Source organism: Catharus ustulatus, chromosome 11 (genome assembly GCF_009819885.2).
Source record: "Catharus ustulatus isolate bCatUst1 chromosome 11, bCatUst1.pri.v2, whole genome shotgun sequence".
In the NCBI taxonomy this organism is placed as follows: Eukaryota; Metazoa; Chordata; class Aves; order Passeriformes; family Turdidae; genus Catharus; species Catharus ustulatus.
Genome location: NC_046231.1, coordinates 9,714,451 through 9,739,926, shown reverse-complemented (window position 1 = coordinate 9,739,926; position 25,476 = coordinate 9,714,451). Strand labels below are relative to the sequence as shown.

Below are 25,476 nucleotides of genomic sequence, written 5' to 3'. Positions count from 1 at the left end.
TTAAATTAGCTTGTGTGAGCTGCTGTTAGCAGATGCACTATTACATTATGCATGATTCCTGACTGCTCGTAGCATGAACAAACTGCACAGTGTTCCATTAGTGATTTTCAATGCTGTGCTAAGCTTTAAGTCACATAGACAGGCCAATGTATTGGGTTTACTTTGTGGATGTGTTTTCCAGGCAATTTCACAACCTACCTGATCACTGTTATTGATTGACCGCATTTGAAATGGATAAAAGAATTAACCTGTGTAAGGGTAGCAGAATGGGGTATATACAGTATCCTATATACTTAGGAAAATCAATAGTACTCTAATGTAGAAAATTTAACCAGACAAGACAAAACCATCTTCCCACCTGCATCAATCCTCGTGCTCCCTCCCAGAGCAAAACATTATAGTTATACCATATATGTGTTTTGTCCTTTGATGGTTCTCTTTTTACTCTCCCTTGTAACCTTGTGGATGTACTTGTGTGCATACTGTAAAACAAACTGAGGAGCTCCTGAACAGGTACATTTTTCTCCTCTCATGCCCACTTTCCCTTGAAGTGAAAATCAGGCAGCTATACACATCTAGAGACTTGTTTCATTTTTCAAGGTGTAGGCATATTCCTGCTTTCTGCCGTTTTCCTCCTTGACTTACATCTTGTCCCTCTGCTCTCAGGTTCATTGTCCCTCAGCAAGTTCCAGCTCCTACTTATGACATTTTCCTACCCTCTTCTGCTTTAAATGAGCATGAGTTGCACACAAACACATTCTTAGTGCCTTTGCCTCATCACACCTACTTTTCAGGCTCTCCAGCTAAACACTGCTGCTTTCTGTATTTGAGTTAATCTTTCCAGTCTTGGCTAATGAAATGCTTGTCACTGAAAACTGAACAAGTCCAAGCTTGTAAACCAAATATTTTTGAGGAAAACCCTCTAGTGTTATGGCTACTTGAAATCTTTACCACAAGCATGACTGAAGCTATCATCAGAGTTGTTATTTATCCTTATAGTGAGTTTTTATATTTTATTTTTGTCGTACAGCTCGGTTCAGAAATAAGCTTTAGTACAACTGCAGTTGTTGTGCTTGTTCCTCCAGCCCTGAGAGAACATTAAACATACCAAACCTCTGGGCGTCTGGGAATTCCTGCCTTCTTGGCCAACTCCCTTCCCTTCTTGGCTAACTCTCCCTATTCACAACCTCCTCTAAAGGAATAGCCACCCAGAATGGCATTTCTGCCTCTGCTTTCAAGAAACCCAGGATACTTCAGGAAGAAAAGAGTGAGAAGCAGTGGTGCTGCTTAGGCTGTGCTTATTCCACAAGGCAGGAAAGAAAAGGATAAAGAAGGGGACTTGCTATGCGGGTTTAGAATGTGCTTCCAGTCTACTGCAATTGTCTTTTTTTCTTCTTGTGAAAACTAGAAATCTCAAAATTGTGTACTGTTTTGGAATAAATGTTTCTCTGAACCTTTTCTGGGAATAGGCAATAAATTAATCTGTGAACTATATTAAAAGGTTGGTTATAAGGAATAATAGACAGCAGGCTGGTTCAGATACTGTCTTTTGCACAGAGCTGAGCCTAAACTCCATGCCTGTCTTTGTACTCTGTTGTATAGTTTTGCAATATTTTATTTTCTGAAGCCTTCTGAGCTGGTGACTTGTAGTTCAGAAATTTTTTACTAATTTCAGCCCTGATGGTCCCTCCTGCTATGCTCTTGTTCTCTGTAGACTTGCCTTGTAAAATGGTGTTAGAGTGGTTGCTTACTGAGCTAATGTTGTGTTAGCTAATGACTTTAATATGAACTAGTAAAATTAAAAAACTGGTAACATTTCTTGGAGGTAAAATTGATTGCAGAAGTTACCACATGACTTCAAAATGCCGTTATTATTGTTTAAAGGAACCAATAACTCAAGACCCGCTTTTTTCACTCAAGCCAAAGGGACGTAGAAATTAGGAAAGACAAATCAATCACAAGGCTTTATATATGAACTCTTTCTGCTCAAATGTCTGCCCAGACAGGATCAACTTGGGTGGTAAGGTCAGCAGGGTGACAGAGCTGGCCAGCAGTGTCACTGCTGTACCAGTGCACGCTGTCCAAGCTCTGTGAAGCTGTCGCCAAATCCCAGCGTGATGACAGCAGGACTTACAGAGGAGTTAGCAATATGCCCAGGAGTACTGCAAACAGAAAAATAGGCTTCCCTCAAATGTTAACATCCCTAAAAGAGAAAACAATATTCTGGTTCACGGACATTTAAGAGATATCCGTGCAGTTTTTAAGCAGGCAATGTGAACAAATATCCCCTCAGAAAGCAAATACTTTGTAAAAAAACCTCACCATCGACATCAGGCAGTTTCAGAGAATGCAGCAGATACTGAATCAAAGACCACTACAGTTCTTTATTGCTGGGGGGGAAAAGGTCCAAATATTGCTTGGCAAATTACTGTTTGCTAGGGGCACTATTACCAGTTGACACAATCATTGGTCAGCAAATTGGTCACATTATCGGTTAGTAAATTTGAGAGTGCAGAATTATTTATTGGTAAATTAGAGATGGCAGAATTATTGGTTGGTAAGAAAGGAATTGCAGTGATTGGTTAGCAAATTAGAGATGCTTGGTTTTGTCTGTGGATAAATCAAGGTTGGTCAGATATTGGAGGCCAAATTAAAGATGGCCATGTTATTTATGGTTACTCTGGTGAATGTTGAAATCCTGGGGGTTTCTGTTACAAGCAAATAAACATTGGGAGGGTTTGCTTCTTTATTTTTTTCTGATTTATTCTTTTGCAAGAGTTTCTGTGGGTATTAATATGGAAGTAAACATACACTTTTGCTCTCTTACTTTTTAATGTGTTAGCTGAAATTGAGCAGAGTGCCAGGGGACTGCTGAAATTGTTTTTATTAAGTGAATATTAAAGAAAGGTGTTAGATTTCCAGAGCTAAAACCTGCAGCCTTTGCAATTTGAGCTCTAAGCTGGTGCAGTGCAGGCAGGACAAGCTATTCCTTGTGGGTGATGGCTGGCACCAGGAGGAGCTGGTGATGTGAATCCCTTCCAGAGAGGTTTCCTTGCTGCTGTTTAAGAGCTGTACTCCTGCTTTGTTCATCTGTGAACTGAAAGCAGCAAAGATCTGGAAGAACAGTGCCTTCAAGGCAGTAATTTCTGTGAGATGTGGGGATTTCTGTGGGCAGTGGTCTCCAGCTGCTTACCTTCCTTCACAAAGTCTGACAGAGTCACTCTCCAGGTGCTGTTAGCAGGCACTGACGGTTTTCTGCTGAAGAACTGCAGCTGAAATTGCCAGACTGCCTAGGCAGCTCTGAAAACAGATTTTTTTTAAAAATTTCATCAATATCACAAATGATACAAGCTTCCTACTGAACTACAGTGCTGCAGCAGAAACGTTTCTGGCATTTTCACATTCTCAGTTGTTTTGAGTTTTTTTCTTATTCCTTTTCCTTTATGTGCAGAACTTCTACTTAAAAGCAATCCTGTTTTTGTATACAGTGATAGAGCAATTCTGAAGAAAAAGTGTGTTTCAGTATCATTCTAGAACACTGTAAGAAAAATTCTGTTCGCTTGATGAACTTTGCAAACAATGCACAAAACATGATGGTTCAACAATTTAATAATTTTAGATTTTAACAATGCTGAAAACAATAATAGAATATGTGTTAAGAAAAATCTATGGCTGTTGATATAGCTGTTGAATTCTACAATGGAAATTGATGCTAATTAATCAGATTTACTTTTCCAAAGGGACACTATATAATGCTTTTGACAATAGTACAGATGGAGTCAGGGAGGATGTATTTTAAAACTTTAGGAAAGTCTTAAATTTTAAAACATTAAAATTTGCTTTTTATATGAACTCCTGTAACAACAATGCCCCTACCTTTCTTGTCTACTAATTCTGCCAAAAATGATGTGTTTATTTGGAAACAGTAAAGTATGTCTGACATTTTTAAGACGCAGCAAGGGGGGATTTTTGCAAAAGTGAAGGGGGTGAAAAGGAATTTTTATCCTGCTCAAGAAGCAATACAATCACAAGATATCTTAGTTTTATAAATCTCCTGGATTGAGATAACATATGCTGCTCATTTTTTGGTATTTTCATTGAATCAAAAAGTTAGGACTTGGAATACACCAGAGCACTTCTATAACACAATCATTGTTCAGTGTTAGGTCCAGCTTGAATGTTCATCTGGAAAGTTTTAGCTGAAACCATCATAATTAATTAGAAATGGTTTAACTAGTTCAGAAAAAAATAATTGTAGGGCTCCCCCTTACCCTGGGTAGAGCCCTGCATGATCTCCTCTCCAAAAATGAAATAATCCTATTGGTGCCAGCCTCACTCTGCTCCCAACCCTCAATCTCGAGGGGCTCTCGCTGTAAGCACCCCAGTCTGGGTTGTTGCATACCTCAGAGTCTACAGGGGTGATTTGTTTCACCATATTCAGACCTATAATCAGACTTTCTCAAAATCTGGGGATATTCAGCTGGGACAAATTGTCTTCAGTTGTTACTCACAGGCACCATGAGACAGGGAATGAGCAAAAGAACAGCCATGGAAAAATGAAGTGAAGATGGTATGGAAATAAAATAGTACTTGTGGATGGCATTTATTTCCTTCCAACAAAGCCTAATAACTTGTAGCAGAAAACAGCTCAGTGCAGGAAGGGAGAGGCAGGGCATTAACCTTTGTTAGAAAACACCAGACTTTTGATCTGGCACTATTTCAAACACAGATGAGCATAGGATTTAACACGAAATCACGAGTTGTATTTTCAACTGGTAAAATCAAATTTAGAGATAGGTTGATTCCTCAAGTCATTTATCTGTGTTCTTTCCAAGCTCAGTGCAGAATCTGGAATAAATAATTTTACTGGGGCTCAATGGGTCTACCTCGCTTTTCAACTTTTTACAAGATACAAAAGTCATATTTATTAATTTGAAAAAATTATTATATTGTCAGGTTAAAATCAGCAGTAGTATGTATGTCACTATTTATTAATTAGTAAAATTAGGTAAATTAGTTAAAATTTAGCTTAATAGTGAGAGTCTTCACAAGATGTAAAGCTTGCAATGAAAAGCTTGACAATTTGCATGCAGGAAATTTTTGTTCTGACTCTGACATTCTGAATTTCCATTTTGCTGGTATTCGCTAAGCACTGCATAACCCGAGAACTCTGGCTTTAAATGCAGCTATTTCTAATCAAATCTGCACCCCTGTGCTTAGGGGAGATATGTTCTGTGATATTGCTTGTGTCCCTTGATTAAAGAAATTATATAATTGCACCTCTTTGAAACCTCTCTGGGCTAAATGTCAATTTTACATTTTACAGTTCTCAATTTTTACATTGTTGACTGATTTATGTAGTGTTTCTAGTAAAACTCTAGACATAGAACATTTCACTTACACTACCAGCAAACGCTGAATAATTTTTTTGCAAGCATTTGCCTTTTGCAGGGACAAATCATCAGCAATACCAGGATTACAGTCCCTGCATTTCTAGAAAACATTTGAGAATTTTCAAAATGATTGTAAGACATTTGACATTAATTTCACAAAATGAAAAAAATTAAAAGACTTTTAGATAAAATTTACAATTTTTTCTTGCCAGAAATTTCCTTTTTGTAAGAGTATGCAAGTAATCATTAAAAATTTGAGGCAACAATACATTATTGTTGTGATAATGGCTAAATTGGTGAAGTTCAAAATCTAAGTGCCTGAGATGATTAAAAAATTTTAAATACCTCATTTGAATGGAATAACATGAAATGTGCTTGTCTGGAACACATGCAGATCTTAGAAGATAACTTCTAAAAATAAAAATAAATGTAAAATTGTATCCTTTTTACTAGTTGTGGACATTTGAAAAGCTACAGGCTATTCAAATTGTGCTGTGAATAGACCATTCTCCAGTGTAAGCAGAACAAGTTCTTCCCAGGATTCAAATAAAATATTTTTCATCTTCACTGTGAAGAGCTTTTTCCTCTGCTTTTCTTTATAGGAATAAAAGGCTTTTCTGTTCTTTCAGTTGAGCGACCTCTGCCTTTTAGGGGGAAATGAAGTTTCTGCTCCACTCACCCATCACCACCACCCAGAAATTCTGCAGCTTCTGTGCCTGAGCCAGGTGAACAATTGGAACAACTGGGGATGGGAGGGAAGAAAAGAGAAGTATGTGAGCACACATTTGTACTTTTTTCCAGTAAAGAAGGCAGGAAGATTGGTAACCACAAGAAAAAGGTCTTAAAACACCTCTTGGGTAGAAATGGATACATTTTGCTGTACTTAGCAATGTGATCAAGGTTTAATTTGAAAGCTTACTATTAAATGGCTCAGGCAGCTTTGCAGTTGCCAAAAGAATGCACTTTATGCATTCAGATATGTAATATCCAGTCTGCAGCATCAATCACAGTATTTTTTGGTGGTTTTGTTACAATGCAGTTTGTTGGAATTTCACTAAACTGTCTCAGCAACTTGTAGAACAGAGGTTAGGGTTGTTTTTAAAATTTGTTATATTTTCAAAGAGCATTCATTAGGTATTCTTCAAGTTATTCTGGATATACCTCAGGTTTGAATCTTGAAATTGGAGATTTGAAGATATAGGGTGTTCTGAAACCCAAAGTCATCCTGGGCAAAATCTAGCCCAGTTTGTTGTGATTTGCTGGCAGATGGAGATTTAAGGGCTGAGACCACTGTCATGGTACACTTGCATTGCCCCTGGTATCAGGTGGGGATAAACAGATTTAAAAGGGGCACAGTTTTGACACTACTTATATGAACAATTAGTCTTTCATGTCTAACAAATTCTTTGATTTTAGTTTGTAGATGCATCACATCTGTCATGTAGTCTGTGGATTTCAGGTATTGTCATTATGGATCTGGCATCTTTCATAGGCATTTTATATTGTGTGCTTTACTTCAAATACACCTGTCCACATTAAGTTATTAAAAAGTTTTAAGATGCATATGCACCTTTCAATATATGCAAATATATTACTCCTATCCTTTTAAAAATTGACTAATAATTGACTTTGGGCAATCGTGTACCTATGTTCCTGTAATCTGTGTGTTTTATTTAAATTGAATGAAATTATTTTCATTTTGTAAAGTAATAAGTAAATTAAAAGGAAAGTCTTTGTAGGCTGCTGTTTTTATTATGTCCTAACCTTAAGTAGAAAGAAAGCCAGGCCAACTAGTTGTTCTTGCTTTCATTAAAGTTCCTGTTGGCAGTGTGCTGATGGGACACATTAATCTTAGTATTAATGCTGAGGAAAAGGGGCTTAGAAGCCTAGGATGAATAAATCATTGCAGAGCCCATTTGGATCTGTTGGCACCTTCCCTGCTATGTTGTTGCTGGATAAAAAGGCTTCTCTAAGTGTTAAAGGGTTGGATGACACAGTTGGCTTATTGCAGAAAGGCCCTCAGTAATTTGTGAGTGTGCTGAGTGGGGGCAGCAAGCGGTGGGGCAGAGTGGTTTGAGCATGTGGGCTGGCACTGAGAAAAGTGAAGACACATTTTCTTCTGTCCCTATAGCTGTGCAGTCTTTGTCACTGAGGCCAGTGGTGCTAGTGGTGCTTCCAGTCTCACTCTCAAGTCCTTGCTGACACTAGAGAGGAAGAAGAGTAGTTGAAATGGTTCCTATTTGTGTTATATCCATCTCCAATCACTTCATTAAAATTTTTGGAGCCTCAGGGATGAGCCATTTATTTTGCAATTCAAAAGCCACATTATCCATTTATCTTTCCCTTGAAGTTTGTCACTGAATATTCAGAAGGTAAAATAACAGACTCCAAGAGTAACTTTTTGCTTCAGTTCCTTCGTATCTTGCTCTTTTCTAGTCAGGTTTTGGCGTTTTTGTCAGTCCCTTTGTTTCCCTTTGTGAGCAACACGCTCATCTATTTGTGGGTGGCTCAGAAGCCCCTCACTCTCTGTTTCACAAAACTGCCCCACTCTCAGGACTCTCCTTGGGTCTCCTTGGCCTCTTCCAGATTCAATTCAGATGCAGTTCTGTACACCTTCAGTGTTGCATGCAACTAAAATTTGTCTCCATGAGGTTTCTGGGGTGGCCAAGGCGCAGGAACTCAAGGAAGGAGGGAATGAGCAGTGGATCTAGAAGGTTCACAGCCTTCTCACCACCCAGCTCCTGACACCAATAAATCAGTGACTGCTGTGATGTGTTTTCACCCACCCCAGGTGGGCTTTTCTGTCCTCTGGAGCATTCTATGCACTTCAAAATTAATGGGGTTGGATTGGTCTCTGGGTGTTTTTCCCAATTTCCCAGAGCTTTCATTGCTGTTCCATGAAGCAGTGGCTGCAGACAGCAGAGGAAGGCTGTCATATGGCAGCAGCTACACATTTTCAGCAGCAGTCAGTGAACAATTGCATGCTACAATTTACACTCTCTTCTCTGGTCTGTTCTTCAACTGACGAAGCACCTATTATTAGCCAGGCAATTATCAAATATTTGAAATAGGCATATAAAAGAAGATTTGGAGAATAATGCATGCTACCATCTATTAAGCATTTCACACCCTCAAGGGATGCACTGAAGTGGAGAAATTCAAGCTATATCAATGTATTTTTACCTGACACATTTGCTGTTGAGACAGCTCTATTTTCTCAGTGTATTTTATTCATAAAACAATCTTGTTTTATAAACACAGATAATCTTTAATGCCATGGATGCAATGTACTACAAGTATTTTGGATAACTTTTAGTCGTTAGATAGCACAAATCACAGTTAAAATAATATTAAAATGGAAGATGGAAAATAGCCTGAAATGTCTCAATACATTTTATTTTCAATGAAATAATAGAATATCATTTTACCAGTTCTAACATAAAGGGAATAATTTGAAAGCTATCAACCTGTACATGTGCTGAAATAGATAGAAACCTACTTTTTCAAGTCAGCTGGTTGTCAGTGGACTTGAGAAGGAAGCACTGCTTTTCATATGCTTGTGGTCCTTGTAAAGCTGCTAGCAACAGTTTACAATTTAAAAACTCAAGCAATGAGCAGTATGTGGTAATGGAACACCAGAAACAGAAGGGACAGGACAAGAGTCACCTGTGTTTGTTCAGAACATGATTTGCCCAAGAAAGTGATAATAATTTAACTCATTTCTTAAGCAGGGAAGCAAATCCCCGTGTGTCCATCTCGATACAGCATCTTATTCCTTTTCTGTTTCCTGTCCTCTCCCACTGTCTCTGGCCCAGAGTTGTGCCAGGTACAATGGCTTGTGCAGTGACCTAATGCTGGTCTCACTTTCTACAGCACAGTTTGTGAATAAGCTCTATATCTAATTTTGTTCAAAAGCCTCCAAACTGAGTAGATATTAAAATTACTGGTTTTTTAACAACGACTCAAATTTTCTCTTAAAAAAGAGAATCTGTAATTCTGAATTGATGTGCACACAAATGTTATTATAATAAAAAATCCCTTTATGAATTCCACACTTTTCTTCTGCATTTTCTCGACAGGTCCTTCCAAGGAGGGAGGGAATATTCACACCTGCAGTGGTCTCATCACATTGTGTCATGTCAGAGAAGGAATGGGAGCCTGCGTGCCTATGGAAGGGCCAAACCTTAATGCAGGCACCTTTTATCTTAGAAGAATGTGATAGCTAGTGCTTGGTCACTTGCTAACAATAGGAAAAGCAGAATCTGGCCTTACTTGCATTAATAGTTATTATTAAATTGCATGGAGGGCCTGAGTCTAATTTTACTCTTATTTTATAGAGCCATTGACTTTAATGGACTTGCGCCAAAATTTTCACTGGCATAACCGTGAGCAGAATTAGGCCCAATAACTGTCGTGTAAAACAAAGTCATTCCATCTTGTAAACCATAAAGCAGGTTACATGGTACTTAAGTGTGGGCCAAAAACATTAATCTTTCAGATGATGTGTTTAATGGCAGCCTTGGATGCTTGCAGTCAATTAAAATTTCCTGGCGCATTTTCATAGGACAAGGAACGTTTGTTACTAATCATGTCCAAAGGAAATTCTAGCTGGTGTAATTGTATTTTACTTAGCTAAAATTGCCTTTGTGCTTATAGTTAGGTTGTTATTCTTCACTCTGTCTTTGAGAATCCCCACACAATTGTGCAGTTATTTTGGTGCAGATGATAGCAGCGCTATCACCCAGAGGCAGTGTAAAGCAGAGTTTCTCTCACTCTGTGCTGTCGAACTGCAAAGTGTCTCTAAAGTCTAAAATTGTGAGAGGGAAAGGAAGTATCAAGACTGCTGTTTCAATATTTAGGGACAGAATCTTAGATAATATAAATTGCCACGGATGGGTTGAAATGTCATCTTAATTAATCTGCTTTTTATCTCTTAAAATAATGTACATTTTAATTGGCTATGCTCCTTTGGTTTTATTACTCCTACCTATAAAATACAATATTTTATGACACTTTGTTCTAAAAAGAATAAGAAAACAACATACAGGCTATTACACCTTTTTTGTTGTTGTTGTTTCTCCTTGTGTAAATCCTGATCTTGATCTGAAGTGACTCTGAAACACTTCAGATCAGCTACTATAACAATGAAAATCCTTTGAAAATAACTTTATTTCTGCCTGATTCTTTGGGCAACCAAATCTTCACTTTGTTTAATGCTCATCGAAGATAATGTGAATTTTCCCAGCCATTGGGAAGGTGGGGCAGTGTTACCATGCTAAGGAATTTATGCCAGATTAAAAAAATCTCTCCTACGAAAATGCCCCTTATGAGTTTCCAATGGACCCATGGAGAGCAGTGTGTTCCTTGCATGCCCTGTGGGAAAGCCTGTCAAAACTGTGGCTATGAGAGATCAGGAAAGAGTTTAAGGGAAAGAACAACAGTCAACTCCCAGAGCTACAGAGGGGCTCCAGAAAGTGTGGTGCTCTTCTTCTCAGTGAGTTATATATTATTTTTACATAGCTTTTACTTCAGTCCCAAGATGGTGTGTTCAGGGAGGGAGCTGCTGATCAGTTTTATGAGAATATGTTGGGAATATGAATCAAAATGTTCCAGCAACCTCCAGATGCATCCACAGACAGAAATCTTCATTGCATTCTATTAAACAAACAAAAAAACCCACCCCAGAAACTGATATTGCTGGTACTAAAGTCTTGTGGTGTTCTAAAACATTGTGCACAATCTTATAGACATGAGAAAAAGCCAAAGGAGGTGCATATGAGGTAATACCTGCATATCTTAGTCAAATATATCAGGAAGCAAGAGTGCTTGTGACCAAGCCAGAAAATTGAATGCAAAGAGTGATTTGGACTTAGCAGCTACAGTTCTCCTAACCTGAAATACTTTATTTTTGGATTTCAATTTCACAATACTATATACTTGGCTTCTCCAGTTCAAGTCCATAACAAATTATTTGCATGCTGTGCTGGGATTTTAAAAAAAAAATAAAAATTGAGAAATGACTCTGTTGGCTCTTCAGTTTGACTTCAATTTATTCTCAAACTCAGCCAACAAACACAGTCCTCCTACACTTGTAGAGCTTCTGGTTTTTCTTGGCCCATACAGCCCTTTGTCCTCTGGCAAAATTTCACTGGAAACTTCATGCAAATACTGTTTGATCTTTACCAACTTGTCTCAAGGAGGAGGGCTCATGTTTTAGCTTCTTTTCCTTCTCTGCAGTGAGGAAAAGAAGAAGGTAGAACTTTTATGTGAGGAAACAACTGTGTAGAGGTCTAGTCTCAAGCACCTCAAGAATTCTTGGACAGCTGTGACTGTGGGCTTTCCAAATGTTCTTCAGTAAAGAGTGAGAAGATTTTTAACAGTGTTTACCAGTGACTATGCTAAGGGTACTGGGGCCTTACTCTATTTTCTATCTGTATTTTCCATGCAGTTTATTCAAACTCTTGCCCTCTCCAGAGTGAGAGGACTCTGAAAACCTCCTCTTTACTAAGTTCAATTAGTTGTCTTATAGGAATCAAGGGAACTATGGCACTTAGATTTGATCACCACCACCCCTACTGATCAAATTATGCTTATGTGAAATCAAATATTCTTTCACCCTTTGGAAATTTAAGACAAATTCTCCAGACTCTGACTCCAGAATGGTTTTGAGACTAGGAATAGAGAAAATGAATGAAAACACAGAAATCTAAAAGGCCAAGAAGATAGGAAGGGTAGATGCAGAAACACAATTGTCCCTGACATCAAGATTAGCAATGAGACTTGTCCTGCTGTTCTCAGATATACTCACCACAACCATCTGCCCAGTTTCTGCCAGGAGTCACAGCTGTGTGAAGTAGAATGCAGAAGTTTGACTCATAGCTTCCCCCATTGCCTTCGTTCTTTTCCTCTTGCACCCTTTGACAACAAATTTTAATTGGCTGCAAGACTTCAAGTTACATTCTTCTGTCTGTATTCAACTGATCCATAAGGATCTGCTCTCATTTGCTTCCACAGCATCCTTTTGGTCTTACTATTCTGACTTCTGCTACCTCTGATTTCATGCTGAAGTTTTGAATGTGCCAGATTAATTATTTTTTGCCTTAATCAGAGGAATCTGCGTGTCTAGTTACCTTTTATTTCCCTGATATCGAAGTGGCAGAGCCAATAAACAACAGTGTCCAAGAAGAGAAGAGGAATAGTTTGGAATAGCTGTGAAATTTGTTAATAGGAGCACTAGACAGTGAAAAGACTGTGCTGAAAGGGGTTGTGGCAATTCAACAGTTCACCTACCCAAAAACAACACAAAAAATTATTTAAATATCTTTAGTAGTAAAATCATGGATTGTATTTTCTAAAATATGAGATAAACAGCAACATTTAAAAGCCTACTATCAATTACTAATACAAATTAATAAATACAAAATGAATTCTAATTGCCAGCTCTATTCTGAATTCATTTTTGTTTATCTGACTCAGACACAAACGCCTCTTGTTAGAAATTCAAACTATTTTTAATAGTGCAAACTGAATTCCTTTAAAAGATTGTTTTCAAGTTTTCTTTGATTTCAGATATCTTCATACATCACACTAGATATGCATCCCAGATATCTGAGATGTGTGGGAACTGGGTATGCTCTAACTTACACAATGTTTTGGAAAGGCAACCTGAAACAGGAGATTTTTAGATATTACAGTGGCAGCCAAAGGAGTGTGGGGAGCCAGATAGGCAGAAGTACTTTTAATTCATGGCTGGGCTTAAAATGAAAAATTGTCAATTTTCTGTTTTAGAGGGGAGAAAAAGTTATTTGCTTTTTGTTCACGTACCATGGGGATATTGTTATTTAAAAAAACAAACTAGCAAACTAGAACAAAAAAAAAACCCAAAAAAGCTTGCTATTCAGTATGCTGTTTCAGATAAAATGCATTTCTCTTTAGACATCTTGACAAAACAGGAAATGTTTCTGCAAAGTATTTTGATCACTGAAGTTGTCTTTTTCTTAAAATATTTTTGCAAGCAAACTAATTTGGCAGTTTGGATTGATTTTGATTGGTGCATCCTCTTATATTTTTCAGTTTTGAGAAATAATCTGATCCTTACTTCTGAAATGTGGGTGAGAATCGTAGGATTCTGGGCTTGGGCAATCCTGTCCACAGAAGAACATCAAGCATGGCTTGTTCCTTTCATAAACAAGTTATTTGCTCCCCTTTATCATTGCTGATTCATTTGGGCTATTAACAGTTTTTTAAAATTATCAAAGCCTCACCACTCATCTTCAAAACTGCCTCAAAACTGCATCTTGATTTATGTGGTCAGCATTTACTCCCTAAGGCCTTATCGACCTTGGCACTGTTAGAAATCATATTTTCACATGCATGAATTGCTCTTGACTAATTTCTCTGGTACAGTTTGAACATAAATAACCTTCCTTTTGCAGTTGCATTTTTTACTTTTCACGTGTTTATTTTTAAGAAACATGGTGTGAATGTGTGTATGGAATATACTGAAAAGTGATTCTCTGTTGAAGTTTGGTTAAGAATGTGTGTTATTGTTCTCCTTGAATGTGTTAATGCTAGGTGGAAGGTGTTTTGTTATTTTTTTTTAGTCCTTTTTTTCAAATTTTTCTTTCAGAATCATACAATTCACAGTGACTTTTGATGTCATTCTCCCCATAACAGCTAAACACTTCTAAGAACAGAGTGAAATAAATTTTCTCATTATTACATGGGACACTCTCTAATAACCGCCCCCCAATTTGATAGCAAACATTAAAAAACTTAAAGGTTCAAAAAGATTTGAAATTTGTGAAATTTAACTGCCAGTTAAAAGTCTGCCAGGGCTGCAGACACATTGCAAGTGGCTACATCAGGCAGCAGCCCAGGAGAGAAATCCAAGAACAGAACTTCACTATCAGTACCTGAGCATCAAGAAAATATCTTCTGCTGTGTAATGAGTGGTTTTCAGACTGAGAGCACTACACACATTTCCCACCTTTTAGATTTAGGATGTGGCCTGGCAAGCCAAGCAGCCTGACATCCACAGGGAAGATGATGAAAAGGTTGGAAATTAAAATTCCTCGGTCCAAATTCAAGCTCTACAGCTGAGCCGTGATGCCCTGGTGTGCAGAGGAAAACACTGTATTGGAGAATGTGCTAACTGCCACAGCACTGTAAAACTCCTGTGATTTGGGTACTTTCTGAAACATGGGACAGTGCTAGCAGAAAGCAAGTACAGTAATTTCACGAATACAAGCCGCACCAATTTGACCAAAATTTTGGTGGAAACCCGGAAGTGCGGCCAATATTCCGGGGCGGCTAATACATTAACAAAATTCTAAAAGCTGCCAACACGGAAGTGAGAGCCCGCGGCAGCCCCAAGCCAAGCTGGAGCCCGGCCGGCCCCGGCAGAGGTGCGAAAGCCTTGCAGAGGCGGGGCCAGCAGTGTGGGGGGCGGGCGGCTGAGCCTGGGCCAGCAGGGCGGGGCAGGGGGGCGGCAGAGCCGGGTCAGTAGGGCGGGGGAGCCCGGGAGAACTGGGGCTAGCAGTGCAGGGGAGCATGGCAGAAGCAGGAAGCCCAGCGGGTGGGGCTGCCTGGCAGCAGGGGAAGCCCAGCAGAATCGGGGCCAGCAGCGTGGGGGAGCCCGGCGGTGCGGGGGCCTGCAGTGCCGGCCAGGGCGAGGAAACGCGGCGGCGGTGCAGACGGGAGGGGGCAGCCGGCGAGCCGGGCGGCGGCGGCGGCAGGCCGCCGGCAGGGCTAGGGAACGCGGCAGCGGGGCGGTGCTGACGGGAGAGGGGGGCCAGCGAGCCCGGCGGCGGCGGCAGCACCACCCGGCCAGCCCCGCCGAACCGTGGCGCTGAGCTGGGCCACCCGGCCCCGTCGGCAACCATGAGCAGGCCGAGCCTTCCTGGCCCCACCCCGAGCCAGTAAAGCCCGCTATGCCGCGATCCTGTTACTAATTGGCCAATTTGTGAAAGCTGCGCACGGATTCTCGCGACGAACGAAAGTGCGGCTAATATTCGGGCTGCGGCTTATCTATTGACAAAGACAGCAACATTGTTGAGGCACCGGAAGTGCGGCTTATAATCCGTGTGGCTTGTATTCGTGAAACTACTGTAACCCTTTAATTCACTTGATCAGGGTAAACCTTACATGACTGTAAATAAAAAGAGGACGATAAGGTGAATATAACAGCAGGTAATTATTTTTGAGTCATTCAGCTTTTTAAATCTGTGCCTTTTACAGGCCTGTTAGAAGTGTGATGAATAATTTGCTGATAGAATGTTTGCAGCCATCTGTAGATACAGTGAATATTTCCCTAGTGATGCAACTCCAACAACATGGGTGAATGCACTAAAAGAGTGTCCAGTTCATAGAGCATTAGCTGAGGTACATCTCTGTGATGTGTTTCTACACATAATTCTGGAGTAAGAATAGAATTTTTCCTTCTCACTTGCAGACATATATTTTCAGTTCCCTTTACAATGTTCTCCCCAGAAATTTTCCTAACCTTTGGCCAAAACTTTTTTGACAGCAGTATGAGTTCCATTGTCTAATTCTTGAACTGTGTTTGAGATGAAAACAATACCTTCGTTTTCTGTCAGCATTTTCAGAAATGGCCTGAGTCCCAGCACCCCTCCTGCTCTGTGGCAGGGGTGGCAGCGGCTGCACCTCCCAGGGCTGCCCCAGGGGCTCTGGCAGGGCTGCACTGCATCCCCAGCGGCAGCACTGGTGCTCTGTCCTTGGTGACTCTGCTGTCTGAAAGACAAAGTCATCAGAGCAATCTCCTCATTCTCAGGTGAACTGGCACCTGTATGACACTGAAATTCTTCAAAGAGGCACAGAAGCCATACTTAATATCAATGACCTGAGTATTTCAAGCAGAAAAAATCCATAACTGTGAGCCCTGTTCAGCTTTCATAAGAAGAATCCTCTTTTCCCATTCAAGATTTTTTACGAAATGTTTATGCCTTTTTCCCGAAATGTTATCCTGTGGACTTTCTTTGGTATTCCTATAATTTCTACTGAATTATCTTTCGGATCTTTTAAAAAAAAGCCTTTTCTGTGACAATCTGATATAAAGAGTAATCTAACAATGGGAGCCTGGAGGCAAAAGCATCCTTGTGTTAATATGCTTGTTACAGAAATACAACTTTCTATGAAGATTGAAGTCCTGGTTTATGGGATTGGAACCTTCAGCCTAAGAAGAAAGTGTTCAGCCTGAGAAACAGCTGTTTTACTGTGATTTTCACTGCTGGGGCTGTGTACTTAGTACATTGGTTATGTGTTGTTTAAAGGCTTTATCTTTACCTACCGTATTATAAACTATCTCCTGTTTGTTATTTATGTTGAAAATTGCTGGAAACTCTTGAGAGTTTCTTGTATTGCCTGTGAAGTGCTGTCAGTGTGCCACCTTTTGTTCTTTCTAGAAAAGCCATAGAATAATAGCAAGTTGGCAGTGGATAATTTTCTAATTATGTGACTTGCTCCCCATTTCAGAGGCTGACTGGCAGTTTCAGAGTAACAAGAGGATAAAGGATGCTGATCTTTCTCCACACAATGACACCTTTAAGGGCCTGAGAGAAAGTTACAGTCAAAACCACATGCATTCAGGTAAGGATCTTATGTATCTTTTATTTATAAAACCCTGCTAGAATGAATGTTACATGGATCACTGGTGTTAGGGTGAGTTCTGTACCTGTACACTTGGAATGACACTGTTCTTCATTTCTATGTCTGAGAATTCTGAACATACATGTCCTCCCAGCCCAGAGAGGCACACAGAGGGGTTGTCACACCTTTTTACAGGTGGGAAGTTAAATCATTGCCTCGAGCAACTTGGGAAGTCTTAAGATTCAACACTTCCCTCTCCATCCCATGCTCTAAATCACAGAACCATCTTTCCTCCCTTATTTCTTGTAGCTGTCAAAGTCATCCACAGAAACAATGTATTTGATTTTTCAGTGAAATAGATTTCATAGATATACAGTAAAGGACATCCAGCAGTCTCTACAGTTGCACCTAATTACTCAGGCTCTTGAATATGCATTGCAGAAGTGCTTAGCTTTGTAAATGAGTAAAGCTAATTGCTTTACTTTTTGTTGTTTGATTAATTTGTATTGTTGTAGCATTGATGTTTTCATTGTTCTACATAAAATAATTGAACAATTAAACCTTAAAATTATTTTGCATGTGGTGCTTGTAAATTTACACCTAAAGCCCCCTGAATATAATGTTCCCAAGCCACCTAAAGAGGAGCAACCCCCACATACCAGTGTAAACATCATTCTACTGTAGTGTTTATCACAATAAAATAGTGGGGTTTTTTACTGAGCTATATGTTCAGAGCAAGATGCAGGACAGCCTGGGGCTGTATGTGATCAAAAGCTTCACCAATCTAACTGGGTCAATGAGTTTTTCCAGGCAATTTAGACAATTTTCTGTGTGTAGACAAAATCCCTGGATTTCTCCTTAGTTTTTATCAGGCCTTCCTTCCTTCCTTCCTTCCTTCCTTCCTTCCTTCCTTACTTCCTTCCTTCCTTCCTTCCTTCCTTCCTCCCTTCCTTCCTCCCTTCCTTCCTCCCTTCCTTCCTCCCTCCCTTCCTCCCTCCCTTCCTCCCTCCCTTCCTCCCTCCCTTCCTCCCTCCCTTCCTTCCTTCCTTCCTTCCTTCCTTCCTTCCTTCCTTCCTTCCTTCCTTCCTTCCTTCCTTCCTTCCTCCCTTCCTTCCTCCCTTCCTTCCTCCCTTCCTTCCTCCCTTCCTTCCTCCCTTCCTTCCTCCCTTCCTTCCTCCCTTCCTTCCTCCCTCCCTTCCTCCCTCCCTTCCTCCCTCCCTTCCTCCCTCCCTTCCTCCCTCCCTTCCTCCCTCCCTTCCTCCCTCCCTTCCTCCCTTCCTTCCTCCCTTCCTTCCTCCCTTCCTTCCTCCCTTCCTTCCTTCCTTCCTTCCTTCCTTCCTTCCTTCCTTCCTTCCTTCCTTCCTTCCTTCCTCCCTTCCTTCCTCCCTTCCTTCCTCCCTTCCTTCCTCCCTTCCTTCCTCCCTTCCTTCCTCCCTCCCTTCCTCCCTCCCTTCCTCCCTCCCTTCCTTCCTCCCTTCCTTCCTTCCTTCCTTCCTTCCTTCCTTCCTTCCTTCCTTCCTTCCTTCCTTCCTTCCTTCCTTCCTTCCTTCCTTCCTTCCTCCCTTCCTTCCTCCCTTCCTTCCTCCCTTCCTTCCTCCCTTCCTTCCTTCATTCCTTCCTTCCTCCCTTCCTTCCTCCCTTCCTTCCTCCCTTCCTTCCTTCCTTCCTTCCTTCCTTCCTTCCTTCCTTCCTTCCTTCCTTCCTTCCTTCCTTCCTTCCTTCCTTCCTTCCTTCCCCTAATTTAGGACTGATGAACACTTTCATACATGTATTTTAAGGTCAGCATGGTCACAACCAGTTATCTTGTATTTAAAGAGGATAGCATTAGCCGAACCCCAGGTAATCTTTGCTGCACACAGCTCCTGCAGAGTGGGCATGCAGGATATGCAGAATGGTTGCCAGCCCTGTCTGCAAACAGCATAGCAAAAGTTTTTCCAGTTGATGATACAAGGTACTACAACTAAACCTCACAGAAAGACAGACACTGCTGAAGTGACTTTCACTTCTTCAACTCTTTCTTCTAGATGTTCAGGATCACAGCTCTCATTAATCCCCCTCTATGCTCCTGAAGTGTAGTTTGAATTTAGAACTTTCTAATGTTACACTTTTCCATGTTTCTGTGTTTCAGTAGGCCAAGTACATAAACCTGGCCAGAATTTTTTTGAAGTACTTGGCATTTTGGTATAAAACTATTAAATGTAATGAGGTTTGAAGTACAGGAAGGCACACCATGTTTGCAGGCCTGATTTGTACAGTGCATCAATTATTTATGCATCTGAAGTGAAGCAGTACTGTGTGTAGAGGTTTTGTGGGACATGGGGCTGTATCATACCATATTTCCCATCCTATTTGAATAGCAGTTTTTTAGTTTTGATGTTTAGGTTGCAAAGTTTCTGAGCCTGCGTTCAAGTCAGACTGTGCTGTGATGCTACTGGATTTAGTAACATCTATGCAATTGAAAAGAAACAAATAGGGCTTCATTTGTTGGTAGTGGAGAAATCTGCTTAGTCTTAGAGTCAATGCCTGTGTGGCTCGTATATGAAAAGGGGAATCAGTGAAATTCTTCATGGTATCCATGAAAACTGAAAATTGATTGCTAGAGGATAAGCTTCTATTCTTAATTTTGTCACTATTAATTGTAGATAAAATGAGAAGAATATCTTAAGGTGTATTAGCAGTCATTGAAATTGCAAAATGGACTATTTTAAAATTTTTATTTATAGTTCCAAGTACAATGAGAGAACAAGTGTTTAGGGGCTAATGTTCATTCATTTGATATGTCCATATGCTGATAGATGATGATGCATTTAATGAAAGAATGCAACATTCTGATGGTTGGAATGTTTGTGAGGAAAGGGACAGGTTAAGGTTTGCTCTTGTGACTTGAATACTGTCATTCTTGCATCTTGAACTATTTAATTTGGAAGCACCATGTTCTTTGAATGAGATAAGAATTTTGTATGCTGTGCATCTCCTCTTAATACATCTGCTGTCTATACAAAGTGAGGTGGAAAAAAGCAACAAATAAACTCAAAGAAATTGTATCAGCAGCACTTAGTTTTACATCCCATTTAGTGCAAAGGCAAAGCAAATCAGCCCATAACATAAATAACCAAAAAACAAATGAATGAATCTATAGAAATGGCCTATCTAAAGCACTAAGTGGGGTACAAATAAGAATTTCACTAGTTTCATAGGAGGTCCTAGAAACAGTCCTTTCCCAAGCTAAAACCAAGTTATTAGGTATATTTCCCATTAATATGTGGTATCCATAAGTGAGAACCCAAGTATTGGAAAGCTAGATAATGGTGACAGTGTAGACCACTATTCTGCATTGTAAATAATACATAATAAGGTCATTATTTCTTAATTTTTATCACCCTTCTCTGTGGTCAAACTCTTCCTTGAAGATCCTTTGGAAAGTAAAAAAATAATACTTTCTTTTATCTTGAGTCATTTGGCTGCAATGTGTTTCTAAAAAAGCAAAATAATGATAAAAATATAATGTATTCTCAGCAGAATCTGAAGACTGTAACAGGGAATTCACTGCACAGAACCTAAAGCAGCTTTTCATGTTTTCATCCAACACTTAGAGCACATCCAGCTCAATGGATCTTAGAGTGTACGAGGTATAATCTGGGCATTTCATCCACAGCTTCTGGGAGGAACTACTCTGTGAAATGAACTCCCACACCAGCAGCCACACTGGCAGAAGTGTGCTGGCAAGTGCCACCAGTAATTTGTGGAAGGTTTTGAAGATGTCCTTTTCAACAGGCAAATTTCTCCCTCCCCATGTCCTCCCAGTGTTGTGTTTTCAGCTAACTCAGGTTTGGTGTTCTCTCCTGCAGCTTTGCCTCAGCCTTCTTGACTTTCAGAGCCATTCAGTTCTGTAAATGTGACTTGCTAAATTATGCCAAGACAAATACCAGCAGAACTGTATCCATGCTAGGAAATTGCACCAGTGTAACTATAAACTGAGATAGTTAAATCAGCACTGTGTGCAGACATAAGTACTTTGCTGGATTTTAGTCAAAACACTTTTAAAGTAATGTTAAATTCTGGTTTTGTGCCAGCTGTGGGCCAAACTGAACCACCTGTATTCATATTCTGTGCTTAGCCATTAGTACACTTCAAGTACATTCAAAATTTAAGACAAGACAAAGTCCCACTGAAGTAATTTAAAACTTAAGGATATGCATCTGCTTAACTTCTTTCCTGACTCAGGAGGGACTTAAGCATGTACTTAGACTTATATGCTAACATTTTCTGCTGAATAAGTACCTTTATTTTTTAAAATGGCAATCAAGAAATTCTAATTTTGAATGTAATAGGAAAATTCCTAGATTCATTCAGCCAAAGATAATTGCTGTTTGGAGAGCTTTACATGCTCACAGTAAGAAAAGTAGGTTTATTCAAGGGAAAAAATACCTCTTTAAATTAGTACAACCTACAACGCAATATTATTTTTATTAACATGTATGCTGTAATGCTGAAAGCTGTTACGTGTTTGACTCAACCCAATAATCACACAATGTAAACGATACTCAAACAAGAGCTTGAATTAATCTTTGCATTGCAAAGATTAATTAAGCAGAAAGTTATTTCACACCATTCTTCAGGGCAAAACTTATCATTTGCTCTAAGGCTACAGCTTTTCCTCACCAGAGTACTTTAAAATAGTTTTGAAATTTCTTTTTTGAGGACCAAGGCAATAAATTATTCCCCAGGACGTTAGGTAGTACAAATTCTGCCAGTAGCTGGGCCACAAGCCCTCCCAGGATTGCCCATTTCATCATTTCCACTGGAGGAGAATTTCAGATTCATACACTCACATGAGCTTCACTGGCCAAACAGATTACTGGTCCTCTCCCAAACGTGAGAGATTTCCATCCAGTGCCCCACCCTCAGGAATATTCCTTCTTCTTTTTGTGTTTTGTGCTCGAATGATCCTGTTTGAGATGATAATCAAGCCTGTAGAATCTGTTTTATGACATACCATTAAATACTTTTTATTCTTTCCATATGATGCGCTGATATATTTTCTGTGCAAAAAGGGTATCCAACAGTCTTCAGAAGAGAGGGCTTTATGGAATCAGCTTCTTATCAAATCAGTACATTTCATGGTCCAAGCTCCTTGGTAGGCTCTTGGGAGTAAAATTTGTGTGGTACCAAAGGAATTCACATTACTGTGTGTTCATCTCTATATTCTGGGTGCCTCAAAACTCAGTTTTTAGGAGTGCTGGAATTTGATTCCTGCTGCAGTGTGTGCTTACACAGATCTCTGTGAGATTTTCTCCTTTCTATACAAAGGGCAAAACAACTTTTGTTTGCAATTTCTATTTTTTCTTTCCCACAGCTCTGTTCTTCACTGGAAACATGATAACATATTTAAGCAATGAACAACATGGCATTATAACATTAATCCTTAATGTTATTGAAATGTTTAAACCCGCATATTTTTCACTGTCTCGTAATTTCTTTCACTCTGTTAAATTCAGACATAATTTAGGGTGGAAAAATGCATTTTAGAATTACACCTGCAGCATGTAGTATTAGTATGACTTTTTCATGGCATGACAGTGATGTTTCTACAATCTATACATATTGATTTAGGCTGATAATAAACAATTTGATTAGGCTCTATCTATAGGCTGTCATTTCAATCACTGTCACTGTTCCAATAGAGTGGAAGGCAGATAGCAGACACATATGGCAAGATTTCTCAAAATAAAAACTCTGGCCTGATTAGAGCCCTAGGTTCAGTGAATTGGACAAGACAGCTCAGCTGCCAGGTTATTAACTCCCTCAGAAAATACTCTGCCTTTTCCCCGGGGCCAGCCTGAATATTCTGATCTGGATCGATAAGCAATCTCCGGTGTGTACAAAATGCCAGCTAGAATCATTTGTCTCAGTGCAGTCTCCTCACAAAGGATAAAACACCTGCAGTATATGGCCTGCTCTCCCTCCTCCCCCACCTCCCCCTTTTTAACTAATGACCCACAAAGAAGGAAGAAGTAACTGAATCTGTTCCATCGTCAGGAAGGCTCTCTCAGGTTTGTTTTAATGATCACAATGGCTACCTTTCAATCTTACAAAAATTATATCAGTCATGGTTTCCCTGTGGCATGTTTATGTAAGTAATGTGAACCACAATGTAATGACAAGTGTACAGATGTCATTGTAAGAGGGCCCTTGGCAAGAAGATATCTCAGAATGTCAGAATTTTAATAAACCCTGGGCTGCTGGTAGGGTTCTCTTTGGTATTTGTAATGTGTGCTGTGATCTGTTGCTTGGGCCTGAGATTTTTCGAGTGTGTAGCAACAAAGGATATTTTACAATTGATTAGAACAGAATCATTCTTTTCCAGAGTGGTGGTGTTTTCCCAATCCATTACATATCTGTGGTTTTGTTTGTAGCTGTGCTGGATTGTAGCCATTTAACTTGTGCTTTCTTTACATGCCAAAATGAGTTTTTATCTGAGTGAATTCAGAATTGTTTGAAGCTTTTGAATGTTTTTTCCACATGTTGACCTATTAATAAGCCTCCCTTGACTCAAATAAAAATCAAATATCTGCAAAGTAGGAGAAAATCTGCAAACCTCCAAGTTTCTCTCCCACACTGGTTATTTATTACACCTGGAGTCACAGGGAACCTCCTATTGCCTAACAAGTCTGTAGCTTCATGTAGCACGTTCTTCTGTAGCAACATCCCATGTTGCCAAGAAATAAAAGCTGGATATCCTCAGCAATCTACATACATAGAATTTACTGAGCAAGCTGTGACACTGAATACCTGTTTTTGAATATGGATTAAGAGTCTTTCAAGAGCAGAGGCCAATTTTGACTTATTTTTCAAGGCTTTAGAACTAGTTCCTCATCCAGCTGTTAATGATCTCAGTTTAGGTCACTGTTCACGTCTGTATGCCTATAGAAAACTTACCTTGAGTTAATGCAAACTGAAGATACATGCCTAGTTAAAAAAATTAATGTTTTTTTAATGTCATGTTTGCTTATGAAAAATTATATAAAAGAATATTATTTTTGTACTGGCATCACTTGGAAAAGGAAAGTTTGCGTTTAGTCTCTGTCCTTTTCTGCATGAGGTGCCTTGCCCTCATAATGTCAGGAAATTAGAATATTGCCTTCCAGACAGCTCCCTTCATATTTGCTTCCCAAAACTTCAGGAACTAAAGATGTTTTTAAAAAACAACAATGTAAGGGATGAGTTCAGTGAATTGATTTCTCAATGTAAAAAACACATTTCCTATCAAGACACTTATTAGAATGTTTATCTCAGAGAAAATGCACACAGTTTATATGAAAAGCTGATGTTATGTTAATTCCCATTATTATATACAGATGATATTGAGGAAGATGGAACAAAGTGCCTTTAAACCAAAGCTGATGACATTTTTTTTCCTTGTTTGCTACAGTTTTATTGTAGTGAAATATGTTCATTTTAGCAGTGGAAAACTGCCCTAAATAGACAGCATAAGAGCAATAAGATGTCACATTGCAGAGCACAATTTAAAAATGATGTGCTCTAGAAGTAAGGCTTTTAGACATTTTGGTTTATGTATTAAAACTTCCCACAAATTTGATTGAGAATGAGCCTTTGATGGATATTTGCTGCAGTTATGCTGCATTAGACTCGATTTATCCAGCACCTCTCATTGTTGCTATTGATTGATTTTTAAATTAGATGAAGGCAATCAGTAAATACCACCCAATCAAGTCCTAAAAACATACAGGAGATTAGACAATTTAGGGTAATCAATGAAAATATTCTGTGATTTGCTACCACTCAATTTTGACCATAAATTACGACCATAACTTGCAAGTTAGTAAGCCATAAAACAAGTGGATGTGACAAGAAAAACTACAAGAAATGAATTAAGGAGATGAAGAGGAAGCACTAGTGTTATCATTTAATGAGACAAAATTACTCTTTATACATATCTAGCATTTCTAGTTGAGTCTTGCCAACAGTATTGGAGTACAAGAGCACTAACACTTCTCTTATTTTTCTAGGGTTTTGCTTTTGTGTGGTTTTTTGCCATATAAAAACTGTTCTTTTGTGTAAAAAATCAGTTTGAACAATAACTAATCTACCTAATTTTGTTGCAGCAAATAAATTAATGTAATTTTAGGTTTAAAGCCTGCTGCTTGCTAAAACCCCTCACCTTCATCTCAGGCGTTTGCAAAAACTAATTTTAAAGTCACACTTCTACATGGTGTTATATTCTACAAACTTCAAAATGCAGCAAAAATTTAATGATGCTTTAGACCAACACTTTGAAGAAGCTGTGCTAATACACTTTCTCTGTGATACATGTCACCCATTTTCTATATTCTCACAACAGTCTCACTAGGAACTAATTCACATATCTTTAAAAAATCTATTTTAAAGCTTATTTACTAGTTGTAAATAGGTGTCCACAGCTTTTCTATTTATGAACTTCAGTATCTGTTTGTAA

At 39.2% G+C, this 25,476-nt stretch overlaps 1 long non-coding RNA gene across 1 annotated transcript in view; it reads left to right on the top strand.

The window, feature by feature from the left end:
* Window positions 1-25,476, top strand: part of LOC117001615 — a 137,466-nt gene that overhangs the window by 38,639 nt on the left and 73,351 nt on the right. The window contains exon 2 of the long non-coding RNA XR_004419083.2: window positions 16,887-17,000. This is a non-coding gene — a long non-coding RNA (uncharacterized LOC117001615). The remainder of the gene's footprint in view (window positions 1-16,886; window positions 17,001-25,476) is intronic.